General features: G+C 49.2%; 1 long non-coding RNA gene and 2 other non-coding genes across 3 annotated transcripts; all 3 read left to right on the forward strand.

Moving 5' to 3' along the window:
- Positions 1-8,815: 8,815 nt before the first annotated feature.
- Positions 8,816-12,035, forward strand: LOC123045012 (uncharacterized). Its single transcript, XR_006420908.1, has 4 exons — positions 8,816-9,326; positions 10,201-10,337; positions 11,414-11,584; positions 11,721-12,035. It is a non-coding gene; the product is annotated as an uncharacterized lncRNA (long non-coding RNA).
- On the forward strand, positions 10,450-10,553 carry LOC123047791 (small nucleolar RNA Z118/Z121/Z120). Its single transcript, XR_006423153.1, has one exon. It is a non-coding gene; the product is annotated as a small nucleolar RNA Z118/Z121/Z120 (small nucleolar RNA).
- Positions 10,648-10,758, forward strand: LOC123047792 (small nucleolar RNA Z118/Z121/Z120). The gene has a single exon (XR_006423154.1). It is a non-coding gene; the product is annotated as a small nucleolar RNA Z118/Z121/Z120 (small nucleolar RNA).
- Positions 12,036-12,532: the final 497 nt, after the last annotated feature.

The raw sequence follows: 12,532 nt of genomic DNA on the forward strand, positions 1-12,532 counted from the left end.
CCATAGGAAATATGCATCATGCATATGCCATATAACGTGGTGGGTATACTAGCAAGCCAGAAACAACACAACAAAGGAAAGAGAGTGGAGGAACGATGGGCAGAGGCAGAGCTAAGAGATGATGGGCGACAGATGAAGGATGGGGGGTGGTCCTGGACGGATGACGGGCGATGGGTGAGGGATTCCTGGATTGGGGGTATTCGGACAGCCGGACTATATACATTGGCCGGACTGTTGGACTATGAAGACACAAGATTGAAGACTTCGTCCCATGTCCGGAGGGGACTCTCCTTTGCGTGCAAGGCAAGCTTGGCAATTCGGATGTATAGATCTCCTTCTCTATAACCGATTCTATGTAACCCTAGCCCCCTCCGGTGTCTATATAAACCGGAGGGTTAGGTCTGTAGGACAGGAACAACAATCATAATCATAGGCTAGCTTCTAGGGTTTAGCCTCTACGATCTCGTGGTAGATCAACTCTTGTAATACTCATATCATGAAGATCAATCAAGCAGGAAGTAGGGTATTACCTCCATCGAGAGGGCCCGAACCTGGGTAAACATCGTGTCCCCAGCCTCCTGTTACCATTAGCCTTAGACGCACAGTTCGGGACCCCCTACCCGAGAACCGCCAGTTTTGACACCGACATTGGTGCTTTCATTGAGAGTTCCAATGTGTCGTCATGATAAGGCTTGATGGCTCCTTCAATCATCAACAATGCTACGGTCCAGGGCGAGGTTTTCCTCCCCGGACAGATCTTCGTATTCGGCGGCTTCACACTGCGGGCCAACTCGCTTGGCCATCTGGAGCAGATTGACAGCTACGCCCCTAGCCATCAGGTCAGGTTCGGAAATTTGAACTACACGGCCGACACCCGCGGGGACTTGATATTTTACGGATTCAGGCCTGCGTCAGGAGCGCCGAACAGCCACGACGAGTATGACTTAGATTGACACTCGGATGGTATTTGGACAATCGCACCTGCAGTTGCCCCAGCCTTTAATCTGGAGCAGATCGCGCTATCCAAGGACGGGTGGATGGACCCCGCCACGGAGGCCGCGCTCTCATCGACGTTGGAGCCAAACACACACTCCACCTCTAAGGAAATCTGTGTCACCGGGCCTCCGAACTTGTCTCCGGTCTTAGGTTCTGGACCACGTGCATCCGTGCCTATCGAATTCGATTGGGTAGCAATCATGGAGTTTACCTCCACGGATATATTTCAGCACTCACCCTTGGGTGACGTGCTAAATTCATTGAGGTCTCTCTCTGTATCAGGAGACTCTTGGCCGAACTATGTCTGGCTCGAGTGGGAAGCGGACGATGAAGAAATTTTTTACCCACCCACCACCCACTTAATAGCCACGGTCGATGACCTAACCGACATGCTCGACTTCGACTCTGAAGACATCGACGGTATGGACGACGATGCAGGAGAAGAACACGAACCACCGCCCACCGGGCGCTGGACAGCCACCTCATCATATGATATATATATATGGTGGATACCCCCAAAGAAAACAATGGCGATGAGGCAATAGAGGATAATCCCTTAGGGAAGCAATCAAAGCATGGACGTCATCGGTGCCGCTCTAAGCCCCGCCATATCAATACCAGCATAGGAGACGATAGAAATCCGGATGGTGCCGAAGACGAGTACAATCCCGACCAGCCTGACTTCGAGCAGGCCAAGCAGGAGGATGGGCAAGCTAGCCCAGATAAACAGGCAACGGATGGAGACTTGGAGGACGACAATTATATGCCTCTCTCCGAAGACGAGGTGAGCCTCGGCGACGCTGAATTTGTCGTGCCTGAGGATCCCGTCAAGAAGGAGCGCTTCAAGCACTGTCTTATAGCCAATGCAAAAAGCCTAAAGAAAAAACAGCAGCAGCTTCAAACTGATCAAAATCTGCTAACAGATAGATGGACTGAGGTCCTGGCAGCCGAGGAATACGGACTCGTGCGCCTAGCCAAAAGTTACCCAAAGAGCATGTTGCTACCTCAACTCAAGGAGAGGGCACTAGAGCCTACCCTACCAGCGCAGGACGAGGCTGATCGGCCACCTCACGGTCGAGACAAAGCAGCGCATCATCCCGAACACTAGCCCGCACCCTGCCGCCAATATACTACGGCCAAGGGCTACATGCAAGACCTGCGAGACATATTGGGAAACAAAGCAGGACAGTCAAGATCTATCTACGGATCGCGGGGGCGCGCCACAATGCGTGAAGATAATCGTCATGCCGGATACACTAAAAACAAGTCCAGTCGGGCCAAATACAACAGACCAGACTCATTCAAACTGCATCGAGACATAGCCCGGCATAGAGGCACCGCACACCCCTTATGCTTCACCAACGAAGTAATGGATCATGAATTCCTAGAAGGGTTTAAACCCGTAAACATTGAATCATACGAAGGTACAACCAACCCCGCAGTATGGATCAAACATTTCCTTCTCCACATTCACATGGCCCACGGTGACGATCTACATGCCATCAAGTATCTCCCACTTAAGCTCAGGGGATCGGCTCGACATTGGCTGAATAGCCTGCCGGCAAACTCCATTGGCAGTTGGGAGAACCTGGAAGACGCATTCCTTGACAACTTCCAGGGCACTTACGTGCGACCATCGGACGCTGATGACTTAAGTCACATAACCCAACAGCCTGGAGAGTCAGCCAGGAAATTCTGGACTCGGTTCCTAACTAAAAAGAACCAAATCATCGACTGTCCGGATGCCGAGGCCCTAGTGGCCTTTAAGCATAACATTCGTGACGAGTGGCTCGCCCGACACCTCGGCCAAGAGAAGCCAGAATCCATGGCAGCCCTCACGACAATCATGACCCGATTTTGTGCGGGCGAAGATAGCTGGTTGGCTCGTAGCAATAACACATCAAACAGTCCTAGTACATCAGAGGCCAGAGGTAGCAACGGCAAACCTCGACGCAACAAACATAAGCGTCACCAAAACAATAATGACGCCAAAGACATGACAGTCAATGCCGGATTCTGTGGCTCTTAGTCCAGTCAGTGGAAAAAGCCACTTCAAAAGAATAATTTGGGCCCATCTGGCCTGGATCGCATACTTGACCGCCCATGCCAAATTCATGGTACCCCAGGAACGGCATCCAATCGTACCAATAGAGAATGCTGGGTCTTGAAACAAGCCGGCAGGTCAGGCGTCGAAAACAAGGGGAAGGGATCTCCAAGCGGTGAAGACGATGAGGAGCACAGATCACCGAACAAAAGAGGGCAAAAGCAATTTCCCCCGCAAATCAAAATGGTGAACATGATAAACACCATCCACATCCCCAAACGGGAACGGACGTGCACTTTTTGGGACGTCGACTTAACGGAGCAAGTCGCCCCACAGTATAAAAATACGACCGATCACTTTCGATCGTATAGACCATCCGGCCAATACCAACCAGGGCAATTCAGCCGCACTTATCCTCGACCCAATAGTTTGCGGGTTCCATCGCATGCGAGCCCTTATGGGCGGAGGCAGTAGTCTAAAACCTGCTGTATCAGGACATAGTGCGCCAGATGGGTATCGATCGCTCGATGATCAAACCCACTAAAACCTCCTTTAAAGGTGTCATACCAGGTGTGGAGGCCGGTCGTATAGGCTCCATCACTCTGGAAGTAGTCTTCGGATCACAAAACATTTACCGTACCGAAGAGTTAGTCTTCGACATTATCCCTCTTTGTAGTAATCATCACGACCGCTGGGGCGAACCGCGTTGGCTCAATTCAGCCTGGTACCACACTACGCCTATGGCAAGCTCAAAATGCCCGGCCCGCGTGACATGATCACAATTAAGGGCATAGCCGAACTCCACCTCGGCGCCGAAGAGTATACCGCCACTTTAACGACAAAAGCAGCGAGTGGCGCCTTTCAATCGAACCTTGATTCGACAGCCAAACTCAGGGACACTGATAAAGGAGTCCGAACTACTTCACGGCATGATAGCTCGGCTCGACCAGGGCTCAACTAAACACTTCGGCATAAATTGGGAAGGGCCACATCCCGTGGCTCAACTGCTCTGTGGCACACAAATGTTTCTAGCATTCTCTTTGCAGGGTCGCTTTCGCGTAGGATAGGACTGGCGACCGGGAATCAGCTTGGACGCGCAAGGGAATCCCTAGATATTCCCCTCGAAGACAATCCGGATACACTCTGGATCCGCACACAGCTCCTTCCTGCCTGATCTCAGCAGGTTCCTCCGTCACACTTCTTTTTATAAACTTACTTTTACTCATACGCCTAGACGTATTGCTCGAAATTTATATGACGCTTCTCTGCTATCATTTCCTATTGGCACCTTTCGTCATAACGGCATCCGTACATCGTGTCATGCCTTAAATACGCCAGGGGATTCATTGTACCCATAACATGGCACTAAAGTCCGACCACCTTCTCGGTCGTTCGGCACCCCAAACTTATAGCATTATATGCACCAGCTCTGAATCATGTCTTGGGTCAATAGTTGGGTTTGCCCGGCTCCCATGTTTTGGTACCTTACGTTCCGCTATATCGGCTAAGGTAGCGCTGGGAGAACTACTGCGATTGTGTCCTGGTTCTTCCGGACGAGCACCTCAGTAGAGAAAGCCGAAAACTAACTGTCATGATACGGCGAGAGCTGGTCAGCTGTTCAAGAGGTTGTAAAATCTTTAAAGATTTATTCCGCATAATGCCATAACCAATGCAGCATGCGATGGATCGGTTTTTCTCCCGATCATGTGCTTATAGAGCCCCTCGTGCGGTCTTCCGAACACCAGGGGCTGCGCCTACCATACTTTTGACGAACTCCTATGGCTAAGTGAGAGTGATAAAGCCCTATAGTCTGATTGCCTGGTTCGTTGCGCTGAACACCTCGTTCAAGGACCCAAAAATGGGAGAAAGAGTGCTCAGGTTTATCCCGAACACCCTCGTATTTCCTACGTGGGGGCAGAAGCCGACGACTGGCCAACTCTCAGGATTAATATATTTCAAAATGGCCGCACAGGATGAAACACTTTTACATAAACAGGCAATAAACAATAGGAATGAACTTGTTTAGCATTACAAAGGACAAGCACGACCGTACTCATGGAAATACAATGTCCTTTGTGCATTTCTCCGCCACAAGGCGGGCTCCTTTCAGGACACCATCATAATACAATTCGGGTTTGCGGTGCTCCTTCCCCTCCGACGGTCCCTCGGTCATTAGCTTCTCCGCGTCTAGCATTCCCTAGTGCACTTTTGCACGGGCAAAGGCCATCCGCGCTCCCTCTATACAGGCCGACCGCTTGACAACTTCGAGTCGAGGGAAGGCACTCACCAGCCGCTTCACGAGCCCGAAATAACTGCTTGGAATTGGCTCAGCAGGCCATAGCCGGACAATCAAATCCTTCATGGCTAGTTCGGCCGCCTTGTGCAGTTCAATCAGCTGCTTCAGCTGATCGGTAAATGGCACCGGATAATTCGGCGCCAAATACTGCGAACAGAAGAGCTTCTGCGCGATCTTCTTTTCGTCGGCTCGATAGAATTGGGCGGCATCAGATATGTTGCGTGGCAGCTCCACAAACACCCCTGGAGAAATTAGAATTCAATTTATCAACTTGATTTTCTCCTTTCACAAAATAAAGACCACTTTGTATGAGCAAAAGCCTTACCAGCCGCAATCTTCCTCGCCTCCTGAATTTACTTCAGAGCCCCTTGGGATTCTTCCCGAGCATCATTTGCTGTTTGGAGAGCTTGGGCGAGTTCGGATTCTTTCCCTGATAACCTCTGCTCCAAAGTCTCGCTTTTCTTCACGGCATTCTGAAGCTCTCGCTTAGTTTCAATGACCCTGGCCTCGTGTTTCTCGCGAAGAGCCTGCTCCGCGGCTGCCTTCCTTTCGGCTTCGGCCACAGCCTTCTTAAGCGCCTTAATTTCGGCCATCGCCCCTAGAGCACACAATACAAATACTTTCATCAGGCACACTTATTCATTTGTGCTGAACGGAACAAGGTTTCTGCATACCTCGGTTATCCTCCAACTGCTTCTTCACTAGGCCAAGTTCTTCTTTGGCCCGCTCCAGACTCTGCTTCAGTCCGAATACTTCTGCAGTATGAGAGGCGGCAGTCGCTACAGACGCCTGCTTATCAAGGAAGAGATATATGTCATCAACTGAGTCTTCTGCGAACGGAAATTTGATCCTCTGTCCGGTTCTTTCTTTGGCCAAACAGTGTATCAGGGGCTACTATCCATACTATGACAATCTTCAAAACCTCATAAAACATACCTCAAAGCCTTTTATAAGGCTGATGCAGGATTCATTCAGTCCACTTTCAGCGGACAGAATCTTCTCAATCACCGCACCCATAAGGCTGCGATGTTCATCGACGATGGAAGCACTTTTTAGCGCTGTCGATAAGCTGCCCTGCACCTCTGGTTGGACAGAGGTTGTCAGCGGAGCAGGCACGCCCCCACCAGCCGAGGGAGGCTGCCTGCCTAACTCTGGAGCCTTAAAGGTCTCTGGGACTGTTTCCGGCTGTGGGCCGAATTCAAGATCGCCCCCGTCGTCGACGCTCATAGGAGTCGTCGCTCCCATATATCCGGCCCCTGAAGTTTGGCCTCCCTAGTCTGGGTCCTTCTGGGAGGACACCTCGGTGTCATTCCTATGTTTAGGGGAAGGGGCCTTCGGGGGTGTATCGCTCTCTATGGCATCCGAACTCAATGAGTCCTCCAACGAGGATTGTTCGGTGCGGGACCTCGCCGGACTGCAAAATTATGGCGCAAATTAAAATATTATGCCTTAATAATCCTGGAAGCATAGGCACATTCGGATTTCGTGTACTCATGAGTTCACCAGGGGCTGGGCCCTGGGATCCCACTCCGGGCTGCTATCGGCAACAGTGGTGGATGCCTCTGGAAGGTTTTTTTCCTCTTAGGCGATTCGGCCTCCAAGGATGAGGAGGCCGTCCTTTTCTTTCTTCCCTTTACGTAGGATTCATCTTCCTCCTCCTCCCCGTCCTCTTCGGAGGAAGAATGGGCATTGGAGTCTTCGAATTTTGTGTCCAAAGCACCACGGCGACGAAGGCCGCCCCTAGTCTCCTTGGCCTCCTTCTCGGCCTTCTTCTCTGGTGCCTTGTAAGGCGTAGGGACCAGCATCTTTGTTAGAAGCGGGCCGGCCGGTTCTTCCGGCAATGGGGCCGGACAGTGGATCCGCCCCGCCTTCCTCGTCCAGCCCTAGTAGAATTATGGGAAGCATATTAAGCATCTTCCTTAGGATATGCGAATGAGACATATGAATTGTCGGACATGGCGATGACTCACTGGACTTGCAGGGCGGGACAGTTTGTACCCGCGGTCCTCGGCAGAGTCCGGCCACGATTTCCGTACTTAAAGAGCACCTTCCAGATGTCCTCATGTGAGGAACCATAGAGCACCCGTAGGGTCTGGTGCTCGGCTGGGTCGTACTCCCATAAATTGCAAGCCCGGTTCTGACAGGGAAGAATCCGTCGAACTAACATCACCTGGACTACATTGACGATCTTGATGTTCTTGTCTTCCATACCTTTGACGTGTGTCTGGAGTACCGACAGTTCGTTGGACAAAGACCAGTTCAGGCCCTTCTTGGGCCAGGACGTTAGCCGTAGGGGAGCTCCGGATCGGAAAGCGGGAGCAGCAGCCCACTTTTTGTTGCGCGGCTCAGTGATATAAAACCACTGCTGCTGCCACTCCTTGATGGAATCATTGAAAGTGCCTGTTGGCCATATGACCTTGGGCATCTTGCTCACCATGGCGCCTCCGCACTCAACGTGTTCGTCGTTTACTACCTTGGGCTTTACATTGAAAATCTTCAACCATAAGCCGAAGTGTGGCGAGATGCGGAGAAAGGCCTCGCACACGACAATAAACATCGAGATATTGAGGAAGGAATTGGGGGACAGGTCATGAAAATCTATCCCATAATAATACATGATGCCGCGAACGAATGGGTGAAGGGGAAACCCTAGCCCGCGGACAAAATGAGGAAGGAATACAACCCTCTCGTGGGGTTCTGGAGTGGGGACGATCTGTCCCGCCGTCGGAAGACGGTGGACGATTTTCTTGGCCAAGTACCCGGCCTCCCGAAGCTTTTTGATATCCTTCTCCTGGAGGGTAGAGGCCATCCATCACTACTGGAAATAGGGAATTTGCCATCAGCCAACTCTTTGTCGTATGCTAGCGGATGGCAAAGAAGGTCTTTACTGTCTGCTTACAAAAAACAGACGGCAAAGAACTGACACACGGTAAAGAACCTGATTGCCATCAACCAATTCTTTGCCGTCCGTTAGCAGACGGCAAAGAATCTTTGCCCTCTGCTGGCAGACGGCAAAGAGATGGGTGGGTCCAGTGGACGCCAGCGCTGTAACAGCCCACCAGCCTCACCTCTTTGTCGTCTGCTGGCAGACGGCAAAGAGGTGGGGCTGCCATCTGTTCTTTTTCCGCGAACGGCAAAGAAGAAGCGCATGTCGCGGATCGATCCCACGGACCCTCGACCCACACAGCCCCGGGCCCCACCCACGCTGCACACACACCCACGCCCAACCCACGCACACACACCCATGTTGGATCCCATCTCTCTCATCCTCCTCGATCCCCTTTCTCCACCCCACGCCGCCACCAGATTCCGGCGATCCTCGCCGTTCCCCACCGCCCGCAGACGGCAAAGAGGTGGGGCTGCCATCTGTTCTTTTTCCGCGAACGGCAAAGAAGAAGCGCATGCCGCGGATCGATCCCACGGACCCTCGACCCACACAGCCCCGGGCCCCACCCACGCTGCACACACACCCACGCCCAACCCACGCACACACACCCATGTTGGATCCCATCTCTCTCATCCTCCTCGATCCCCTTTCTCCACCCCACGCCGCCACCAGATTCCGGCAATCCTCGCCGTTCCCCACCGCCCAGCTCTCCTCCCCGAGGTCACCTCCCTACTCACCATCTCCACTGACCGATTTCTCTCCTCGCCCAGGAGAGCCACGCCCAGGCACTGGTGGTGGGGCACCGCGAGGAGGCCCCATCGGCGTCCAGCTGCTGCTGCTGCGGGCACAGCGACATGCTGGGGAGGAGCTACGTCGGGATGCTGCTCCTGCGCCGAGCTACTGCTGCTGCGGGCACGACAACGAGCCGGGGAGCAGCTGCTGCTGCGGGCGCGGCGTCTATCCTTTCCCCAAATCCCCATCTGATGCATCCCTCTCCAGCCTCAAGCTGCTGCCCTGAGCTCCCCTACAGGGCGGCGACACCACTCTGATTTGGAGTCACGCATGTGGCCGGCATAGCATTCTGGTCACCAACTGCCCTCCAGGTATTCTCTTCATTTGGTTAAATACTTAAATTAATGTGTCTTTCGTCAGCTTAGATGTAACAACTCATTGTTTCTTTCTCTGAATATGTGTACATTCAGAAGCAACTATGAACAACAGTTTCGTTCTTTGAATTATGCGTATTTTTAGGATCAGATGCTTAAATATCAGATGATGATTCTACATAGATACACTGGCTTTTGTATGACCTGAATAGAAGCAAATGAATATCATCAAAATTCTGATGTTAAGGAAAGTAAAACAGAGACGCCAGTTATTAACATGGGCAGAAAGAGTAGTTCTTGGCATCTTCCTCTCCCTCCTCACTTGTTACGATTGAGTAGCTGTTGTCAAAGGCCAATTATATCTGTGATGCTATGACGACTTAGATCTGGATGTTGGTAGTTACCTAGATGTAGGAGGAAACAAGAAAGACCACGCTACAACACTAAGTGGTGTAATTTCTGGTAGTTACCTAGCTTGAGCATGCAACTTGGATCCCTACCTATTAACTTTACAGTGTATATGCACTGAAATTTAACTGCATCTTATGTTCTTTTTTTTGTTGCTCTTGGCCATCCAATATGTTATCATTGTTTTTTCTATTTATTAACCCATAAGGTATCCTGGCCATTATTTGTCAGCAATTTTAGTTTAGAGCAACCTGCAGTTTATTTTCTATGGTTTCTACTATTATACATTAATTGCAAGCCTTTTCTGCTTACAAACTTGTCAGAGTCTTGACTTCTCACTATTTAGATACTGTGACATGAAAGAAAATGTTTTGCTGGATGGTTGGTTTATATCATCATCTTACAGCAGAACATTCGGCTATTTGACCATGCATACTTGACCGTGCTTTTGCTAAGTCTATAGGTGTGAGCTGTTTTGCTCGTGGACAATCTCATGTGTTGGATCTGCATTGGATGGCAAATAAGCGGAGTGGGAGCTTGCAGCAGCAGCTTTGACCCCTTCCCAATGAGCTGCAGGTCGTAGACGAGGTCCCGGCCGAGGTATCCCTCCTCTCATTCCTTCCCCTTTCTACCACCTAAGGAGTGATTATAGTGTATGATGCACAGAAGTTTCCAAAGTTCATGCTTAGTTGATATCTTTTGTTAACTGAATAGTTTGCTGTGATGAATCACTAGGTCAGTATAGCAAGGCGGCTCTTAAAAAAGGTCCCTTCTTTGATTATAAATCCTAAACAGATCATAAATTATGAGCAAAGAACCTTCCATGATCCCCATCACAGAGTTTTGTTTTTGTTCCCTTGCATTGATATGCAAAATATATGCATCGCTAACAATTTTGCGTTAAGTTAATTGTTTGTTGTGATGAATCATAAGGACGATATCCGAGTACGCTGGCTCTTGAAAAAGGTCTCCTTCCTTGATTATAGTAATTCCTAAACTGGTCATATAGTCTGGGCAACCTGCACAAATCTGAATTTATGTTTTGGAAAACCATATTTCCTGTTTAAATTCTACTATTCATTGCTCTATGCTTTAATATTGGGTATTAGGACATGATCATGCTCCTATGGTTGTTCTATTTGATAAGACTTGAACATGCTTATTTTAGTTTAGATATCCATCTATGCTACCGTTCTGTCCATTTGGATGTTATGCACTTACAATTATACATTATGTAAATCCATATTTCAGTTGCAATGTATAGCTTGATTCACACTTGTAGCAGGCATGCAAGATAAAAGAAAATAAATCTAGATCCTTACCCTTTCCCTTGATATATTCTCCTTGTTGAACAAACAAACAGTTTTCGATGAACTGACATTTCACCATTCTGCTGGTTGGATGCTTGTTGCCTATATTTAGAATAAGCGTAAGTGCTTGTATCTTGCTACTATGAAAGTGGTGATGTTTTTAATGAAGTGATGCAGGCTGCAGCGGCGTGCAACATGTATTCATTGCAATATTTTCATATTTGTGGATATTGGTTAGTATTTTGTGGTTGATGGCTGTAGCTGGCTTTTCCTCCTAAAATTTACATGTGGTGGGAAAAGAGTACACGTGCCATAAAATTCACTTTTTCTCCTAACAACTTATACTTAACACTTTGATCTTTGTAGAAAAAACCTTGCTGGGTCCGAAGTTGTCCAGATGCATGGTGAATGATGGCTGAGATATGGTGCGAAATGGAATAGAAAGAAAATTCTTGTGCCTGCAGGGAGCGGAACTGAATGTGATCGGGAGGTCACAGTCAAGAGAGTGATTCCTTGGCGTGCTACCAAAGGGAAATGGTGAGTTGTCACTTGAAACTATCATCTTCGTTCTCAATTTATTTATTTTAGCAAAGGCAAAATATTCTAGGTTCTGCTCTTCATTTAGAATATTAACAAGTAAATGATTTCCTTTCTTGTATATCTGACATTTCAGGCACTATCATGGAAGTAAAAGAGATGGCCATTTAATTAGGCTAGGCTCACAAGTAGCTAGATTTTTTTGTGTGAAGATGCATCAGTGATTTTTTTAGCAGTTTATAATGGTACTAGCCCCCTGTGCTTGTGGGTGCAGTTCCCTAATTGCAGAAAAATACCAGGTGCAAGTGTGGTGCTGGTTCTCTCCTTTGGCTCTTTGGTATTGGTTCTCTCCTTTGTCTCCTTGTAATATGTGTTGGATATGTGTTCATGGATATGTGTTGGATATATATGTGTTCATGACTATTGGTAACATGTGTTGGATATGTGTTCATGGCTATTGGTAACATGTGTTGGATATGTGTTCATGGATATATATATCTGTGTTTGATTTTCTGTGACAATGAATTGATATAAGAAGAAACATAATTAATGCCTATTTGGTCTCTTTGCCATCTGCCAACACATGGTAAAGAGCCTGCAGCATTTGCCGTCTACCAACAGATGGCAAAGAGCCATGCCCTTTGTCGTCTGCCAGCAGATGGCAAAGAGCCATGCCCTTTGCCGTCTGCCACTGACGGCAAAGGCCTCTTTGCCGTCCGCTGCAAAAAACAGACGGCAAAGAAGGCCTTTGCTGACCCTGTCTTTGCCGGAGCTATTTGTCGTCCGCCATCCCAGCCTTTGTCGTCCGCTATGGCTGATGGCAAAGTACCAGATTCTTGTAGTGCATTTTCCTCCTGCTCCGGATCCGGACATTGCCGGAAGACCTCTTTGGGTGGAGAAGATGAACGCTTGGGTGCTAGAGCTCGAGCGAAAGGGAAAGTATGAGAA

Source organism: Triticum aestivum, chromosome 2B (genome assembly GCF_018294505.1).
Source record: "Triticum aestivum cultivar Chinese Spring chromosome 2B, IWGSC CS RefSeq v2.1, whole genome shotgun sequence".
Lineage (NCBI taxonomy): Eukaryota > Viridiplantae > Streptophyta > Magnoliopsida > Poales > Poaceae > Triticum > Triticum aestivum.